Below are 20,702 nucleotides of genomic sequence, written 5' to 3'. Positions count from 1 at the left end.
GTCTTCAGACCTAGACCTTCCCTCTAACAGAGCCTACTCAAATGAGAAGGAACCAGAAAACCAACCCTGGTAATATGACAAAATAAGGCTCAACACCCCCCAGAAATCACACTAGTTCACCAGCAATGGACCCAAACCGAGAGGAAATCCCTGATTTACCTGAAAAAGAATTCAGGAGGTTAGTTATTAAGCTAATCAGGGAGACACCAGAGAAAAGCAAAGCCCAATGTGAGGAAATCCTAAAAATGATACAAGAAGTGAAGGGAAAAATATTCAAGGAAATAGATAGCTTAAAGAAATAACAATCAAAAAGTAAGGAAATTTTGGACACACTTTTATAATGTGAAATGCTCTGGAAAGTCTCAGCAATAGAATTGAACAAGTAGAAGAAAGAAATTCACAGCTGGAAGACAAGGTCTTCAAATTAACCCAATCCAACAAAGACAAAGAAAAAAGAATAAGAAAATATGAACAAAGCCTCCAAGAAGTCTGTGATTATGTTAAATGACCAAACCTAAGAATAATTGGTGTTCCAGAGGAAGAAGACAATTCTAAAAGCTTGGAAAACATATTTGGGGGAATAATCGAGGAAAACTTCCCTGGCCTTGCTAGAGACCTAGACTTGCAAATATAAGAAGCACAAAAAAAACCCAGGAAATTCATAGCAAAAAGATCTTCACCTAGGCACATTGCCATCAGGTTACCCAAAGTTAAGACGAAGGAGAGAACCTTAAGAGATGTGAGACAGAAGCACCAGGTAGCCCATAAAGGAAAACCTATCAGGTTAACAGCAGATTTATCAGCAGAAAGCCTACAAGCTAGAAGGGATTGGGGCCCTATCTTCAGTCTCGTCAAACAAAACAATTACCAGCCAAGAATTTTGTATCCAGCAAAACTAAGCATCATATATGAAGGAAAAATACAGTCACTTTCCGACAAACAAATGCTAAGAGAATTTGCCATTACCAAACCTCCACTACAAGAACTGCTAAAAGGAACTCTAAATCTTGAAACAAATCCTGAAAACACATCAAAAGAGAACCTTTTTAAAGCATAAATCACACAGGACCTATAAAACAAAAATACAAGTTAAAAAACAAAAACAAAACAAAACTACAACAACAAAAACAAATTACACAGGCAACAAAGAGCAAGATGAATGCAATGGTACCTCACATTTCAATATTTCATTCAATACATTTGAATGTAAATATCAAAATGCTCCACTTAAAAGATACAGAACCACAGAATGGATAAGAACTCACCAACCAACTATCTACTGCCTTCAGGAGACTCACCCAACACACAAGGACTCACATAAACTTAAAGTACAAGCGTGGAAAAAGGCATTTAATGCAAATGGATACCAAAAGCGAGCAGGGGTAGCTATTCTTACATCAGACAAAACAAACTGTAAAGCAACAGTGGTTAAAAGAGACAAAGAGGGGCATTAGATAATGGTAAAAGGCCTTGTCCAACAGGAAAATATCACAATCATAAACATATATGCACCTAACACTGGAGCTCCCAAATTTATAAAACAATTACTAATAGACCTAAGAAATTAGATAGACAGCAACACAATAATAGTAGGGGACTTTAAAATACTCCACTGACAGCACTAGACAGGTCATCAAGAGAGAAAGGCAACAAAGAAACAATGGATTTAAACTATACCTTAGAACAAATGGACTTAACAAATATACAGAACATTTCATCCAACAACAGCATAATACACATTCTAGTCAACAGCACACGAAACTTTCTCCAAGACAGACCATGTGATAGGCCATAAAATGAGCCTTAATAAATTTAAGAAAATTGAAATTGTATCAAGCACTCTCTCAGACTACAGTGGAAAAAACCTGGAAATCAACTCCAAAAGGAACCTTCAAAACCATGCAAATATATGGAAATTAAATAACCTGCTCCTGAATGAGCATTGGGCCAAAAACGAAATCAAGATGGAAATTTAAAAATTCTTCAAACTGAATGACAATAATGACACACCCTATCAAAACCTCTGGGATACAGCTAAGGTGGTGCTAAGAGGAAAGTTCATAGCCCTAAATGCCTACATCAAAAAGTCTAAAAGAGCACAGACAATCTAAAGTCACACCTCAAGTAAATAGAGAAACTAGAACAAACCAAACCCAAACCCAGCAGAAGAAAGGAAATAACCAAGATCAGAGCAGAACTAAATAAAATTGGAACAAAAAAAGTACAAAAGATAAATGAAACAGAAAGCTGGTTCTTTGAAAAGATAAATAAAATTGATAGACCATTAGTAAGATTAACTAAGGAAAGAAGAGATAAAATCCAAATAACCTAAGAAATGAAACAGGAAATATTACAGCTGACACCACTGAAATACAAAAGATCATTCAAGGCTACTATGAACACCTTTATGCACATAAACTAGAAAACCTAGAAGAGATGGATAACTTCCTGGAAAAATACAACCCTCCTAGCTTAAATCAGGAAGAATTAGATACCCTGAACAGACCAACAACAAGCAGTGAGATTGAAATGGTAATTTAAAAATTACCAACAAAAAAGGTCCAGGACCAGAAGGATTCACAGCAGAATTCTATCAGACATTCAAAGAAGAATTGGTACCAATCTTTTTGACACTATTCCACAACATAGAGAAAGAAGGAACCCTCCCTAATTCATTCTATGAAGCCAGTATCACCCTAATACCAAAACCAGGAAAGGACACAACCAAGAAAGGAAACTACAGACCGATATCCTTGATGAACATCGATGCTAAAATACTAGCTAACTAAATCCAACAACATATCAAAAAGATAATTTACCATGATCAAGTGGGTTTCATACCAGGGATGCAGTGATGGTTTAACATATGCAAGTCAGTAAATGTAATACAGCACATGAACAGAATTAAAAACAAAAATCACATGATCATCTCAATCGATACAGAAAAAGCATTCAACAAAATCCAGCATCCCTTTATGATTAAAACTCTCAGCAAAATCAGCATACAAGGGACATACCTTAATGTAATAAAAGCCATCTATGACAAACCCACAGACAACATAATACTGAACACAGAAAAGTTGAAAGCATTCCCTCTGAGAATGGGAAAAGACAAGGATGCCCACTCTCACCACTCTTCTTTACAGTACTGGAAGTCCTAGCCAGACCAATCAGACCAGAGAAAGAAATAAAGGGCATTCAAATAGGCAAAAAGGAAGTCAAACTGTCACTGTTTATGGATGATATGATTGTTTACCTTAAAAACCCTAAGGATTCCTCCAGAAAGCTCCTAGAACTGATAAAAGAATCCAGCAAAGTTTCCAGATACAAGATTAATGTACACAAATCAGTAGCTCTTCTATACACCAACAGCAACCAAGTGGAGAATCAAATCAAGAACTCAATCCCTTTTACAGTAGCTGCAAAAATAAATAAATACATAAAATACTTCAGAATATACCTAACAAAGGAGTCGAAAGACCTCTATAAGGAAAACTGCAAAACACTGCTGAAAGAAATCACAGACGACACAAACAAATGGAAACATATCCCATGCTGGTGGATGGGTAGAATCAATGTTGAGAAAATGACCGTACTGCCAAAAGCAATCCACAAATTTAACGCAATCCCCATCAAAATACCACCATCATTCTTCACAGGGTTAGAAAAAAACAATTCTAAAATTCATAAGGAACCAAAAAAGAGCCTGCATAGCCAAAGCAAGACTAAGTAAAAAGAACAAATCTGGGGGCATCACATTACCTGATTTCAAGCTATACTACAAAGCCATAGTCACCAAAACAGCATGGTACTGTTATAAAAATAGGCACATAGGTCAATGGAACAGAATAGAGAACCCAGAAATAAACCCAAATACTTACAGCCAACTGATCTTCAACAAAGCAAACAAAATCATGAAGTGGGGAAAGGGCATCCTTTTCCACAAATGGTGCTGGGATAATTGGCTAGCCACGTGTAGGAGACCAAAACTGGATCCTCATCTCTCACCTTATACAAAAAATCAACTCAAGATAAATTAAGGACTTAAACCTAAGACCTGAAACTATAAAAATTCTAGAAGATAACATTGGAAAAAGCTTTCTGGACATTGGCTTAGGTAAGGATTTCATGACCAAGAACCCAAAAGCAAATGCAATAAAAACAAAGATAAATAGCTGGGACCTAATTAAACTAAACAGCTTTTGCATGGCAAAAGGAACAGTCAGCAGAGTAAACAGACAACCCACGGTGTGGGAGAAAATCTTCACAATCTATACATCCAACAAAGAACTAATATCTGGAATCTACAAGGAACTCAAACAAATCAGTAAGAAAAACCAAACAATCCCATCAAAAAGTGGGCTAAGGATATGAATAGACAATTCTCAAAAGAAGATATACAAATGGCCAACAAATATATGAAGAAATGTTCAACATCACTAATGATCAAGGAAATGCAAATCAAAACCACAATGTGATACCACCTTACTCCTGCAAGAATGGCCATAACAACCCCCCCACAACCCACCACAAAAAAAAAATTAGAAGTTGGTGTGGATACAGTGAAAAGGGAACACTTCTACACTGCTGGTGGGAATGTAAATTAGTACAGCTGCCATGGAAAACAGTGTGGAGATTCCTTAAGTAGAACTACCATTTGATCCAACAATCCCACTACTAGGTATCTACCCAGAGTAAAAGAAGTCATTATTCAAAAAAGATACTTGCAGACACATGTTTATAGCAGCATAATTTACCATTGCAAAATTGTGGAACCAACCCAAATGCCCATCAATCAATGAGTGGATAAAGAAACTGTGATATATATATATTTGGTATATATATGTATGTGTGTGTGTGTATATGTAGGTATATATATATATACACACACACACCAAATATATACCAAATAATACCATATTACCAAACTGTGATATATATCACAGTTCATTATATATAATATATATACCAAATAACACCATATTACCAAACTATGATATATACATATCACAGTTTATTATATATATCACAGTTTATATATATAGTATATATCAAATAATACCATATTACCAAACTGTGATATATATATATCACAGTTTATTATATATATATCACAGTTTATTTTTTATATACATATGATGGAATACTATGCAGCCATAAAAAGAAATGAATTGACAGCATTTGCAGTGACCTGGATGAGACTAGAGACTATTATGCTAAGTGAAGTAACTCAGGAATGGAAAACCAAACATCATATGTTCTCACCGATTTGTGGGAGCTAAGCTATGAGGATGCAAAGGCATAAGAATGATACAATGGACTTTGGAGACTTGAGGGGAAGAGTGGGAGGGGGCGGGGGATAAAAGATTACAAATATGGTGCAGTGTATACTGCTCGGGTGATGGGTGCACCAAAATCTCACAAATCACCACCAAAGAACTTACGTAATCAAATACCACCTGTGCCCCAATAACTTATGGAAAGGTAAAAATATAAAGAACTCTTGCTAAACTATGACAAGAAACATCAGAAACCTGGCTGTATTTATTACCTGTAGCCTTATTACGAGTTCAAGTGACCCCAAAGGGAAATCTGCAGCTCAGCCCTTTTAAAATAATGTATGAAAGGCCTTTCTTAACTACAGACCTCCTAATAAACATAAATACTTTCAAGCTACAAAATTATGTAATCAACTTAGGATAAGTGCAAAAAGCACTCCTTAAATATGGAAATCAAAGACTCCCTTCCTTCACTAAGAAAGAGAATTTTGTTACAACCAGCCAGGAGATTGGGTCCTATTGAAAACATGAAAGAAAAGATCCCCAGCAGACCAAGTTTTCCCAAAATGTAAGGGACCTTATCAAGTTATCCTAAGTACCCCAACTGCAGTTAAACTTCTGAAAATAAACAGCGGGGTCCACCTATCTCAAATTAAACCTGTCTCTTATAAAAAGTCCCACAGGCCGACGGAACATGAAAGACTAATCACGTTTATTCCTGTAAGCCAATCAGTGACCTCCAACTCCTGTTCAAAAAAAATACAAGAGATGGGTAACATAAAGATATGGATTGGCATTCTACTTTTGGGTATAAGTTGGAATCACACAGAGAGTATTTTATTTACTGAGTGGGCACAGACTTTGGCCTCTCTACAAAATCAAACTGTCGGGTATGTGGAAAATTGCTCCTTTTCTCCACTTCCGGGTGGCCCTGGCATATTCAACTGGCCAACCTAAGTTTATGGGGATTTTATTATGATTGGAAAACGAAACATTATAAACATAGCCCCTCTTTTCCCATGTATCATAGCCACACGGGACTTAGCCCCTTCCACTCCTACGAAGAAACAAAACAGCACCTTTTTAATCTAATTAAAAAACAGCTAAACTCCACCCCAACTTTAGGTTATGCTATACATAATGAACTTGGGCAAATGACAGCTGTTTGAGTGCAGGTATCAGGCAAAGCACCTCTATGTTTTAAAAGGCACAACAGTCACCACCAAACTGGAACCATAATGTGGGATGGCTGTCACCTCAACAATGTAATCAGACCCTTCTTTTAACAGACCAAACGTGGATGGGATGGCAAGATAACTTACCAAAAGTAAGTGCCTACCCTTCTCCTTGGGTTGGTAATGGGCTTGCAGAACTCATGGCTGGCCATACTTACCTTGTAACTGGAATAAAAGGTGTACGTACATGTGGTCATCCTTACCTCCGGAGATCTAATCTCACCAAATTGGACTCTCTCCCATCTAACTGGGAAATTGTGAAAGCTCACCATAGGCAACAAAATGGTTCTATTCAATGGCTGTATTTTCCCCGCAGGTAGCTACAATCAGTATCGAGTTACAAGTTGAAGCCTTGTTACTGAAGCACATGGCTGCAGTTTTCAATAATACACCCCAGGCCCTTACCCTCCTGAGGAAACTTCTCCGATTAGGCAGGTAGTCTTACAAAACCATATGGCTTTGGACATTTTAACAGCAGCCCAAGGAGGGAACTTGTGCTTTAATCAAAACCGAATGTTGTGTGTATGTTCCAGACTATTCGCATAATATTACCCAGACTATAAAGGCTTTAGACGGCCGGATGCGGTGGCTCACGCCTATAATCCCAGCACTTTGGGAGGCCGAGGCGGGTGGATCACGAGGTCAGGAGATTGAGACCATCCTGGCTAACACGGTGAAACCCCGTCTCTACTAAAAATACAAAAAATTAGCCGGGTATGGTGGCGGGAGCCTGTAGTCCCAGCTACTTGGGAGGCTGAGGCAGGAGAATGGCGTGAACCCGGGAGGCGGAGCTTGTAGTGAGCAGAGATCGCGCCACTGAACTCCAGCCTCGGTGACAGAGGGAGACTCCATCTCAAGAAAAAAAAAAAAAAAAGCTTTAGACACTCATATCTCTGCCATGAATGCGCTATCAGTCAACCCTTTATCAGCTTGGTTCCAACAACTGCCCAGTTCTTGGGCCAGGACCCAGGCTGAATAGGGGCGATGATATTCCTGCCCCTGTTTAGTTTACTTGGAATAATTTTACCTATTTTGCTTTGCTGTTGTGGAATATATTGCAGTTGTACTCTTTGTGTAGAAATGCAAGACAAGCTCACTCAATGCTTTCTTAAACACTTATTAATCTTCCAGACATCACCTTTTGTCGGAACTCGGGAGTTACAAACAACATTAACCATACCAACGCTCTTTAACTGAGCTTCTCCCTACCCTGAATGCAAGAGACCCTAATTTAGGCAGGAATATCATCGCCCCTATTCAGCCTGAAAAAGTTACAGAAGACAGATCTTCATCCCTCTGCAACCCCCAGGATTAAGGGTCCTTTTGTAAAGGGAGGGGGGAGATATGTCAGAGGCGTTCAAACCAGAGCAACTCCATTTCGAGTGAGGCCTAGGAAAATGAGGCTGAGACTTGCTGGACTGCGTTCCCAAAAGGTTAGACATTCCTAGCCTCCAGATGTTTACAGCTAAGGGAACAAATTAATAACGTTTACTAAACAGACCAGACTTGGGAGAGTCCAGATATTCTGATATCTGGAGAACAAAGGCATTCCTAATTTTGCTTTAAAAATAATATTAATTCTTGCAAAATATACTAGTTAAGAGAATTAATCCTTTATCACAAACCCTTGTAGCAGAGCACATCTCCCGAGAATCTTTTTAATCATATATATAGGATAAAATTTTTTTTATGTATATATATTTTATATGTATATATAAAATATATACAATGCTTGTGTATACACACACACACACACACACACAAGCATTGTACCTACGGTGGACACATTCCTCTGCTTTCAGGAATGCCCTACTCTTTCTATGGAGTAGCTGTGCTTTCACTACTTTAGTTTCTTAATAAAGTTGCTTTTACTTGGCACTGTAGAGACTCACCGTAAATTCTTTCTTGCTTAAGATCCAAGAACCGTCTCTTGGGGTCTGGATTGGGACCCCTTTCCTGTAACAGCACCATTAGCTCTTTTTTTTTTTTTTTTTGAAACTGAGTTTTGCTCTGTCACCCAGGCTGGAGGGCAGTGGCGCAGTCTCGGCTCACTGCAAACTCCACCTCCAGAGTTCAAGCGATTCTCATGCCTCAGCCTCCTGAGTAGCTGGGATTACAGGTGCCTGCCACCACACCTGGCTAATTTTTACATTTTTAGTAGAGACAGGGTTTCACCATGTTGGCCAGGCTAGTCTCGAACTCCTGAACTCAAGTGATCCACCTGCCTCAGCCTCCCAAAGTGATGGGATTTCAGGTGTGAGCCACACCATTAGCTCCTTAAACAATTCAAATAAAATTTCTTTTCTAGTTCCTTATTGAATACAGTGTATATTTACTCAATAAAAAGTATCAATCTCAATTTAGGCTATTTTCCTGATGGTGAAAGATATTTAGTTTGGGGCCAGGCATGGTGGCTTATGCCTGTAATCTCAGCACTTTGGGAGGCCGAGGCAGGTAGATCATGAGGTCAGGAGTTCAAGACCAGCCTGGCCAACGTGTTGAAACCCTGTCTCTACTAAAAAAAAATACAAAAATTAGCCGGGTGCGATGGCAGACACCTGTAATCCCCACTACTTGGGAGGCTGAGGCAGGAGAATCACTTGAACCCGGGTGGCAGAGGTTGCAGGGAGCCAATATCACTCCACTGCACTCCAGCCTGGGCATCAGAGTGAGACTCCATCTCAAAAAAAAAAAAAAAAAGAGAGATTTAGTTTGGCAAGATTCCAAAACTTTCTCTCTTGGTGACACTCTCAGAGGGGAGTCACAAAGCCATCGACCTAGGAGATACAACTGTCCCCCAAATAATGTAAATAAAAATGCTGTCTTTAGGAGGCTGAGGTGGGCGGATCACCTGAGGTCAGGAGTTCGAGACCAGCCTGGCCAACATGGTGAAACCCCGTCTCTACTAAAAATATAAAAATTAGCTGGGCATGATGGTGGGTGCCTGTAATCCAAGCTACTCGGGAGGCTGAGGCAGAAGAATTGCTTGAACCCAGGAGACGGAGTTTGCAGTGAGCTGACATGGTGCCGCTGCACTCCAGCCTGGGCGACAGAGTGAGACTCTGTCTCAAAAAAAAAAAAAAATGCTCTTACGTGTACCATATTTTGCATTTTATACACTGCTTTCACATAGAATATCTACTCTGATATTCTTAAATATCTGCTGTGAGGTAGCATGAGTCTTATTTCATGGATGAAGTAACTAGGGCTCAGAGATGTAAAGCCACTCACCCCAAGTCAGTGCAGCTAGTGGGAAACAGAGCCTGAGGCTGGAAAGCAAGTCCATCTGTCCCCCACACCCACGCTGCCTTTTGAATAGTTACAGCTACCAAAAAGAAAGGAAATAGAATGTCAGGTACCTTTCTGCGTCCTGGTCTGTGCTCTGCTGATTGTTCTTAAAGGTGTTGAAGCTGCTCATGTCCACATAGCCATCATTTTAGTTTGCTGTGGACAGGGCTCTGCTCTGATCTTCAAACAGCTTCCTGAACACACCAGCCCTGCAGGCCTCCAGGGCAGAATCTGGATATTCTCATAGTCCGAGTTCATGGTTGGAATGTTCTCATAGTCTGAATGGTCAGCGCTGGGGAAGGAGATAGATAGTGGCTTGGCCAGTGGCAAGGGCAGAAAGGGCGGTCAGGGGCGGTCTTTGAAAGACTCCACCCTGGACACCATCCTGCTGAAGGAGACACCTTTCCTCTTGCCATCTCTATAAAAGATGTGGGATGAGGGGTATTCAGAAGCCTGGAGCTTCCCAGTTTGAGACTTAAGCTGAGGGGAGTTATTGAGGCTTCTCTGGTTGACTTTCCTGGAAGGCCTGTGGCAGCTGGATTCTGAAGAGGGACCTGGAGGAAGACAGCTTCACATGCAATTTACTCTCCGTCTTCTTTTTTTTTTTTTGAGATGGAGTCTCACTCTTGTTGCCCAGGCTGGAGTGCAATGGCACAATCTCGGCTCACTGCAACCTCTGCCTCCCAGGTTCAAGCAATTCTCCTGTTTCAGCCTCCCAAGTAGCTGGGATTACAGGTGCACAGCACCATGCCTGGCTAATTTTTGTATTTTTAGTAGAGACGGGGTTTCACTATGTTGACCAGGCTGCTCTCGAACTCCTGACCTTCGGTGATCTGCTCGCCTCAGCTTCCCAAAGTGCTGGGATGACGGGCATGAGCCACCGCGCCTGGCCTCTCCATCTTGTTAAACGTCAGTGCCAGGAACCGCTTAAAGGATGACTTCTTCTTCTTGTACTTGTCCAGGGAGTCGCTGTGGATCAGGAGTGAGGGAGAGCTCTTTGTGATGGGCTTCTTGGTGATGCAGGCCAGGTCGAAAGGAGGTGGGATGTCGACCATGGAAGAAGGCGTGGAGATGCCGCTGGATGGAAGGTGGTTTCTCTGGGAGAAACTCCCAGACACGACAGAGAGATGTTCCTCTTTCCTCTTTATCCTGTGGTCACCTAACCCCGACCCTTCTGGCTCCCAGTACACAGAGATGGAAACAGGAATCTCTTGGCCTTCCACGGAGAACGACCGAGGGTATAAAGTGAAGGCCCTGGGCTTTGCTGGCAAGGCCCTGCTGGCTTCCAGGGGCCTCCCTTCAGTGACAACAGCTCTTTCCTGCCTCCTCTGCGGCACCTCCGATGCCAGGGGCTGAGGAACCTGCCTCAGATCTGGTTTCTTTGGGGGCAGTTTCTGGGACGGTTTCTGGCCACCTTCCCAGAGTGGGGCCAGGCCCTTGTGTCGATGTTCTTCCTGTCCACGGAGACCAGGCTGCCCTCTCCTTCACAGTTCATTTCTTCTTCTGAGCCATAACCACCCAGGGCATCCAATGCAGCCTGCCCTCCTTCTCGAGGGGCTGCCAGACCGGCAGGCCCACTCCCATCACATAGGGGTTGGCCAGTGTGTCATCAACATCCTCCTCCTCTTCCCCCTCCTCCTCACGGGAGGCTCACTCCCATCACATAGAGGCTGGCCAGCATGTCATCCATGGCCTCCTCCTCCTTCTCCTCCTCTCCTCCTCCTCCTGGCAGTCCCACTCCCATCACATAGGGGTTGGCCAGTGTGTCATCCACAGCCTCCTCCTCCTCCCAGCAGGCCCACTCCCATCACATAGAGGCTGGCCAGCGTGTCATCCACGACCTCCTCCTCCTCCTCCTCCCCTCCTCTTCCTGGCAGGCCCACTCCCATCACATAGGGGTTGGCCAGTGTGTCATCCACAATGACCTCCTCCTTCTCCTCCTCCCCCACTTCCTCCTCCTCCGCCTTCGGCAGGACCACCACATCAGGGGCTGTGGGACCCTCCGCCGCTCCATCTTGCAGGGGTCCATGCTGGCCACACAAAGCCCCAACCACGGGGTCCTCCTCCGCACACAGCCCCAACTTTGGTGCCTGCTCTGATTCTAAGCTTTTCACTGACTCAGAAAAAGGAGAACAGCTCTCCCTGCAAAAAGAGGTGCTCTTGGTTGGGAAGAACTCATAGGGGCTTCCTCTGAGGGAAGTCACAAAGTTGTCCATGCAGTTGTTCTGGAAAAGGACGATCTGGCAGCTCTCCTCAGCAGGCTCATCCTGTGTGCAGTCCTCCAGGGTGGCAGCTGCCACTTTCTGGTTGCTTTTCTCCTCATGGTCAGGTAGTTCACCAAGGTCAACCTGCTCCCCACCTATGACACCTGTGGCCTCTTCACATCCCTCCTCAAGAACCTCAGGGCTGTTCATGGCCATCTCTGCCTCCTGGACCCCAGCCAGCTCCTCCTTCTCAGGGGGCTCCTCGCTGGCTTCCTCAGCATCCTCTCCCATGTCCTCAGTAGGCCTGTCAGGATCCGAGCCCTCATGTGCCCCGCTGGGTCTGTCCTGGCACAGCCTTCCTCATCATCCTCCTCTGCCTCCCCAGGGTTGTTGGGGAGCTTGTGGTCCTCTCCATGGATGTGAGGCAGGAGGAGGTCGCTCTGGAAGACCACCTCTCCAGCCCAAGGCCTGCCGTTGTCCAGGCTGCAGTCCCTGTGTGGCTGCACCAGCTTCTCTTCCTCCTCACTTCTGGACACCTGCTCTTCTGTCCCTGGCTCATCCGCAGCCCTCTCCTTGGTCCTCAGGAGTGAGGTCTGTGCCTTCTTCACCCTCCCTGCTCAGCAATACTGCAGCTGGGGCAGCAATAGCCGCCGAGTCCTTACCAGCTCCTGTCCTCTCCAGGCCACATGCCTCGCCTCCCTCCTCACGCTCCTCTTCCTCTTCTGCAGAGGCCTCGGGAGACACCAGGGCTGCATTCCCCACACTGCCCCCGTCCTTGGGTTTGTCCTCCCTCAGCGGAGCCCTGAGGACCACGATGTAATCCTCGTCGGTCTCTGACTCAGAGCACTTTGGGACGGACCAGGGCCCCTCATCAAACCCCCTGTCTACACAGAGCAGCCGTCCGTTGCTGCATTTGTTCAAGCTGTCATTCAGGTACACACTGGCTCTCCACTTGTTTGGGGCAGTCAGCCTGGGCTTGGGGGCAATGGGGGGGCTTCAGACCCGTGAACATGGAGTTTGGACTGTGAAGACTCTCGAGCCTGGCTGAGGAAGGGAATTTGGGCGCGGTCACTGGCGTCAGTGGACTGGTAGTCTTTGGCTTGGGAGCGACAGGTGGTTTTGGCAAATCTAGAGGACAAAAATAAAGAAAAGGAGAAAAAGTACGATTAACTTTATTTCCATTCGGAGTCTCCTACACACCACTTGCAGGGGACGCTGCAGATGGTTCCGTCCGTCCATGTGAAGCCCACCTCCCGTGCTTTGTCTTAGGCTTATGCCCTCCACCAGAATCTTTAAAACCCCTTGATTTTCCACTAATGATTCATTCTGTAAACAAAGTGAACAGACCTTTCTTCTACACGCAGCCCAACTAACGAAAATCAACCAAATGAAATCCTGTGATCCTCAAATGAAGTGTCCAGGTCAGTGCATTCATTCATCCAGCAGCTACTGATAAACACTTTCTATGACCCAGCAACCATGGGAAAAGGCTGAACTTGCTGTCACCCTCCCTGCTGCCCTCATGGAGCTTACATCCCCCCTTCTACAGCTACTCCATTGGGTACTCACTAGCTACACGCCTAGCACTGCAGACGGCAGGGTCTCCTAGGGTCAAGAGAAGACAGCCTCTGCTGAGAACTCACCGTTGAGTTAGAATAACTGGAGGGTAGAGCCAGGGACCCTTGGAGTACTATGACTGAATAGCTGCCATCTCATCCCTTCACGAATGACACACCAAAGGTTTGAAACAGTGATGTGTGTTTCTGCTGGGGGTCATGTCTGGAATCTGCATGCTTCAGGATTGTGTCCAGCCAAGCCTCAGTCAGGTGGGGCCCCTGAGAAGGGAGCGAGGCCTGTCTGTGACGTCTGGGAGTGGAGGGCAAGGGTTTGGGGACCCGACCAAGTCGCTTTTGCGAAAGGGACGTCTTTCTCCGTTGTGGAAGGGACCCTCACTCTGAGGACCGCCGTGAGAGTGGGATACGGGCTCACACGGCCAGGGCGCGGCCTCGCCAAGGCTGAGGCGGGTCCCTGAGGCGGGGCGATTTGGACGGTGGGGGGGACCCCGATTCTCGGCGAGGGGACCCCGGAGCCGCGCATGCTTCGGCCAAGGCCGAGCAGCACGGGAAGGTCGGGGAATCCTGAGAAGCTCGTCCCGGGCGCCCCGGGAGCTCCAACTTATGGCGCGCGTGCCTCGGCGCCGCCGGAAGTCGCGTGGGCGGCGCCCGGGGCAGCGCGCGGCTTCGCTTCCGCTCCGGACTCAGGGCTCCGCGCCGGAACCCTGCGCTCTGGCCGCCGCGCCTTCGCCTGCGCCTCTGCCTGCGCCGCAGCCGCACCTCCGTTCTCTCCTAGACATTTCCTCCGCTCCACAAGAGGAAAGATTTTGTTTTTGTTTTTGTTTTCCTGCTGGGTCAGGGATCCAGGAAGCCGAGGGTCGGGGCGTCCCTGCGCACATTTAAAGGGGCCGTGGCCATGGGCACGGAAGGAGGCTCGTGAGGTTTGAGGGACCAGAACTCAAGCGAGTTGGGCTTCTGGGATGTTCCTGGCTCCTTCACCCAGCGGACCATCTATCCCTTTATTTTTAACTCTGGACATTCGTTCAGTGCCGCGCCAGCCTCTGCGCTGAGCACAGAACAAGACAGCCCCAAATTCTTGCCCTCATGGAGCTTAGACGGGAGGAAGTCGCTGGAGACACCATTTCAAAGTGAGGGAGGGAAACCAGGGCAATGGAGCTGAGCGGTGGCTCTCAGAGGGCGCCACGCATTCTTGGGGCCCTCCCTAGCCTCCCTGAATCAGAAACCCCATGTTTTATCAAACCCTCCAGGTTTGAGAACCACTGGAATAGAGAATGGGTGGTCAAGGAAGGCCTCCCTGAGGAGGTGACATTGGTAAGGGAGACCCAGTTAATGAGGAGCCTTTCCTGATCCACTCAGTACACACCGCGTAGCCCCTCACAGGTACCTGCCTGGTGCTCGGCGACATAGATGACTCAGACCAAGCCTCCACCTCCCAGGAGTTCCCAGTCTGCTTGTCCACACAGACACGGGCAGATAGTTCTGCTACCCTGAGGCTCGTGCTGGGATGGGAACACACAGGCGCCTGTGGGAGCTCAGAGGACGACCCCAGTGCGGAGGGTTCAACCAGAGGAGAGGCCTTCCCAGTAGGAGGAATTGCTGGGGCAAAGACTTCACCGAGGTGGGAGAAGGCCTGGCCTGCTGGAGGAGTGTCCAGGGCTTTGGCTTGGCAGAGGTGGTGCTGGAGGCAGATCTGATTTCTCCAGCTGTAAAATTAGGAACTGAATTTGATCCTTTCAAAGACCTTTCCATTTCTAAGCCACCACAGATCCCTTAATCCTCCAGTCTTTTGTGGAGAAATACTTGTGACTCGAATAGAAAATCTGTGGCTGAATTTGGTGTTACTTAGACAGGCTCTTGATATATTTTATGGGTCCATGCATGGAGGTGTGGCAGGGATGGAGATGGAGGTGATGGTGGAGGTGGTAGAGGTGGCGAAGGTGGCAGTAGCAGAAACAGGTGGTGGAGGTGGTGTTGGAGGTGAAGGAGGCAGAGGTGGTAGTAGAAACTAGTGGTGGTGGAGAGGTCGAGGTGGTGGTGGTGGAGGTCGAAAGGGTAATTGACGTAGTTGTGGAAGTTGTGGTGCAGCTGGAGGACATAATATATTCGGTGGAAGAACTGGAAGTGGTAGAATTGATAGATGATGTAGACATGGTGGAACTGGAAGAGGCGAAGGAGATGGTGGACATGGAACAGGTGATGGAGTGGATTGAGTTGATGGAGGTGGTATAGATGACAGAGCCAAGGGAGGTGATGGAGGTGGTAGAGATGGTGGAGTTGAGGGAGGTGGTGGAGGTGATAGAGGCAGTCGAGTGATGGAGGTGGGACAAGCGATGGAGTGGATTAAGTTGATGGAGGTAGTATAGGTGATGGAGTCAAGGGAGGTGGTGGAAAGGATTGAGTTGATGGAGGTAGTGTAGGTAATGGAGTCAAAGGAGGTGACGGAGGTCATGGAGCAGGTATATCTGTGTTTAAATGTGGGTACAAATGAGTGAGTAGATAAATTGCTCCAATGTTTGATGGAAAAAGAAAGCATGTTTTTAAAACTTGAGCTTGTTTCTGAGATTAGCAATAAAAGCAAAATATCCTAGAGCCCCCAGGGTGGGAGCAGGTGAGGGAGACTCAGATAATTCAATTCACCACCAGTGTTACTCTTCGCTGTCGGCCCTTGCAAAGGAGAAGGGAGGACAACAGGGACAAGGCTTGCTAAGTCCTTTCCACTACTGTTGAATTTGGGCTTTGATGCTAAGCAAAGTCTACTTAAAAAGATCATAGCACCAAGGCCAGCTGGGAAAATGACAGGTCTGAGCTTGTGTAGCTGAAGCCATACAATAGTGTGGAGTGATGGGCTGTGAAGTTGAAATGCTTATTCCTTTGTTTGCTGTGCCTAATAAGAGAAAATGGATGGGAGAGACTGTTGGCTTTACAAACACCCACTGCCAATACTGATAGTTGTATTTATGGGACTGAGCCACAGCCACTGACTGAATTCAGGGGGAGTAACTGTAAATACCCACAAAAGACATGATGTGTGGGGGTGATGACCATCATCGCTACTTTCTTGAGCCTTTAACATATATATTCATCCCAAGAATTGTATAAAGGAGTTATTATATACCCATTTCACAGATGGAAAAACCCGAGGCCTAGAGAGGGGAAGTGACTTGCCCTTATAGCCCAGCCAGGACTCACATCCCATTCACCCATTTACTATTCTGTGAATGCTTGCAGTCCATGGCTTTGCCTTTTGGGGGCAAGAGCCTCTCTGCACTTTTCTGGAGGAGCCTGGAAGGTGGAGGACAGGAACTTCTAAGGCAGATGCCAGCAGTGTTAACATCTGAGCAGGCTTTCCCTCTCTCCCCCTTTCTTTTTGCTCTTTCCATCCTGCCCTCTATCTACTTTGGATGATCAGAAGGCCAGCAGCTGCGAGCAACCTTGTGGTGAAAACCCAGCAGGAGTGTTGGAATTGGGGGTCAAGGGGACCATCACCATCCAAGGACCAGCCAGGTGTCCACCACAAAGCCTGCTGGGTATGTGACAGAGCTGTGCCCATGCCCAGCTTTGATCCCAGAAGTTGGGATCAAAGGAACCTGGACATCCAGTGCATCAGCCAGGTGAGGAGGCAGGTAGTGGCACTAATAACAGGCAGTCATAGCAATGACAGTAATAAATGCTGACAGTGGATGCCTGGGGAGCACCTGTTCTGTGCTCCACCCTTTCCATACATCTCATGACATATGGAGGCTGGGCAGGGTCAGCTCAGAGTTTTTATCACTGGGTGGGATTTTTATCACTGGGTGGGATTCAAGGTCTATGGAGGAAGTGGCCACCTTCTTCTTCCAGGCAGCCATTTTTTTTCCTTGCCCTGGCTTGTTTGGCTTTTTCCCAAGGCTGCATTTCAAAACAGCCCCTCCTGGCTGGCGGGGTGTGGGCACAGCTCTGTCACACACCCAGCAGCAGGGGCAGCTGGCCCTAGGCTTCCTGCCCCTCTCTGGGCACGTGGATTGGAGGAAAACCCCTCAAGCCTTCTTCAAAATAGGGAACTGCTCTCCCTGCTTCCTGAAGGACAAGAACTATCCCCATGGCAACCAAGGGATGAAGAGGCCACATTAACCCTTCTGAGGGCAGGCCTGGTTGAGAGCCTCTTCACCAACCCCTCTGGGTGTGGCACTATACAGGCAACAAGGGGAGTCACATCTCCCAAAGGACATCCCCCAGTCTCACCACCATTCCAAGAGAAAGGCAAGGCTGAGATGTTATACACATTGGATGAAGGGCAACGTTGAGGTGAACTCAGAGGGACGGACAGTACAAGGACTTCGGATTTTATTCTCCTAACAATGCAGAGCCGTAGAGGAGGTAAAGCAGGTGAGGGACAGATTCTTTTTTAAAAAAATTAATTTATTTTTAAATTACACTTTTAAGTTCTGTGGTACATGTGCAGAATGTGCAGGTTTGTTACATAGGTACACACGTGCCATGGTGGTTTGCTGCACCCATGAACCTGTCACCTACATTAGGTATTTCTCCTACTGCTCTCCCTCCCCTAACCCCCCCACCCCACAACAGGCCCTGGTGTATGATGTTCCTCTTCCTGTGTACATGTGTTCTCATTGTTTAACTCCCACTTATGAGCGAGAACCTGCAGTGTTTGGTTTTCTGCTCTTGTGTTAGTTTGCTGAGAATGATGGTTTCCAGTTTTATCCGTGTCCCTGCAAAGGACATGAACTCATCCTTTTTTATGGCTGCGTAGTATTCCATATGTGCCACATTTTCTTTATCCATTCTATCATTGATGAGCATCTGGGTTGGTTCCAAGTCTTTGCTATTGTGAATAGTGCCAAAATAAACATATGTGTGCGTTGTCTTTATAGTAGAATGATTTATAATCCTTTGGGTATATACCCAGTAATGGGATTGCTGGGTCAAATGGTGTTTCTGGTTCTAGATCCTCGAGGAATTGCCACACTGTCTTCCACAATGGTTGAACTAGTTTACACTCCCATTAACAGTGTAAAAGCTTTCCTATTTCTCCACATCATCCCCAGCATCTGTTGTTTTCTGACTTTTTAATGATATTCTAACTCATATTTTGAAAGTTTTCCTTCTGGCCGTGGGCGCTGGTGGGATTTAGTGCAGAGTGACAGGGTCTTGGGACTCTGAAAGGTGTTTTTTTCTGGGGGACTTTGCCCTGTGAACCCTGGAGAGATCTGAGTCATGGGGAGAGGTAGTCATTTGTTGTTGTGGAGGGCAGAGGAGGATGGAGACTCTGTGAAGCATTGGTGTTAATTCTTCATTAAATATTTGACACAGTTTATCAGTGATGAATCCTTCTGATTTGGGGTTTTCTTTGTGGGAAGTTTTTTGATTACCAAACGCATCTCTTTATTTGTTGTATTTCTATTCAGACTTTCTATTTTATTAACAGCTTTGTTGGTTTATAAGTGACAAAATTAAAGTATACATACTAAAAGCACACACATTGATAAATATCAGCATGTGGACCACATGTGAGGCAGAAACCACAGCCACCCCAAAGCCTCCCTGTGCCTTTTTATTATCCCAGCTCCCTGCATCTTCATGGCTCCAAGGTCCATCTTCAGACACTCACTCATCTCTGTTTTGTCATTTGGAGTTTGAAACTCAAAGCTCCAGTTTTATGTATATGGTTTGAATTAGATCCTTGTGTTATCTCAGTAGTTATAGGGTGAAATTGTCTATTGTATACTTCTTAGTAACATGTTTCAAAGTAAATAGGCTTAACAGAAAAAGCATAACCCCATATGATTAAATGAACCTAGAAAGCATATCCCCTATGATGGGATTAATCATTTTAAAAAGGATATGCTCATCTTAAGAGACATTATGCATTACTGAATAATTAGGGATTTATTGTCCTTCTCCCACATGGATGTTCAGACTTTGATCATTCATTTTTCAGTACTGACTAGCACTGAAGGACTGATGGTGGCATAGCCATTGTCCACCAGCATCTGGACTCGATGACGGACTGGATCACTGTTCCACACCAGTCCTGAGCAGGAGGCAACAACACAGTCCAAAACATACACAATCACAAAGCAACTCACGAGCAGAAGAATGGTCTGCGTGGCCATTTTTTCTGGGGGTGCTTTTGGAGAAAGGTTGGTGCTGTGAAAATGGTGGGACTGCCTGTTATGCCTGGACAAGAGAATCACCATGTATCCACTGGAGGGGGGCCGTGAGCCCTGCAAGGGAGACATCCTGAAATGTCATCAGTGTGAAAATTGTCTGCTCAAGGAAGCAACTCAGGATCCCAGCAGAGCAGGATTGAGTCACAAATGTAAGGCTATTTGAGGCCAGATTTTTGATGGGAAGAGTGGAGACTAAGAAGCTGTCACTAATGGATATGTGGAAGACCCATAGGAAGAGAAAGCAACGTGGTTGGTGATGTGAGAATCTTTGAACACTGCCAAACAGGAGCTTTTGGGGCTGCAGGTGATGGCCGGGAGGATACTCAGCAGGCAGGTGGTGGAAATGGAGAGGCCTCTCATCAACCTGTACCTGTAGATAACTGACTTATGTTTGATGTCATCCCCTGAATCCTGAGACCCAAAAATATCTGTAGCTATGAACTCTGTGGGTAGCAGCAATATGATATGGATTAGAGCCACATGACCAACGATCAGGTCAGCGGGCTTGGTCCTGTGCTTGAGAAGGTACGTGAGGATGTGGAAGAGAAGGAGCATGGCATTGGCAGAGATCCCAATGCCGACTTAAGAGAAAGCAGCATTTCTTATGGCTATGAAACTGGAAAGTTTGTTGTTTTTATTCATCTTATGGGGAAAATAAGCACATAGTGAATGTCTAAGAAGAAAAGCAAGAAAAATTCTTTATTACAAATATTACCACTTCTTTCAATCTCAACCAACATTATTGCCATCATCAAAATACATGAATTAATCCTGATCCAACTTTTCCCCCTTCAGTACTGGACCCCCTCTTCACACCCTCCTGGAAGCCATCCCCACCCTGTCTCTTCTCCCATGACTATGCCATCATGGCTGGACTATGATTCCCATTGCTGGGCTTCCACATTACTTCCATAGTGTAACTCCCTATTATTGGGAAGCCATTTTCTTATTT

General features: G+C 45.5%; 2 pseudogenes; both read right to left on the bottom strand.

Moving 5' to 3' along the window:
* Positions 1 to 730: 730 nt before the first annotated feature.
* LOC471078 (FYVE, RhoGEF and PH domain-containing protein 5-like) lies at positions 731 to 14,570 on the bottom strand (annotated as a pseudogene).
* Positions 19,493 to 20,392, bottom strand: PANTROV1R-PS208 (vomeronasal 1 receptor panTroV1R-ps208 pseudogene; annotated as a pseudogene).

This window comes from Pan troglodytes, chromosome 2 (assembly GCF_028858775.2).
Source record: "Pan troglodytes isolate AG18354 chromosome 2, NHGRI_mPanTro3-v2.0_pri, whole genome shotgun sequence".
In the NCBI taxonomy this organism is placed as follows: Eukaryota; Metazoa; Chordata; class Mammalia; order Primates; family Hominidae; genus Pan; species Pan troglodytes.
Note: the sequence above shows the minus strand (reverse complement) of the source record. Positions and strands in the feature narration are given on the sequence as shown.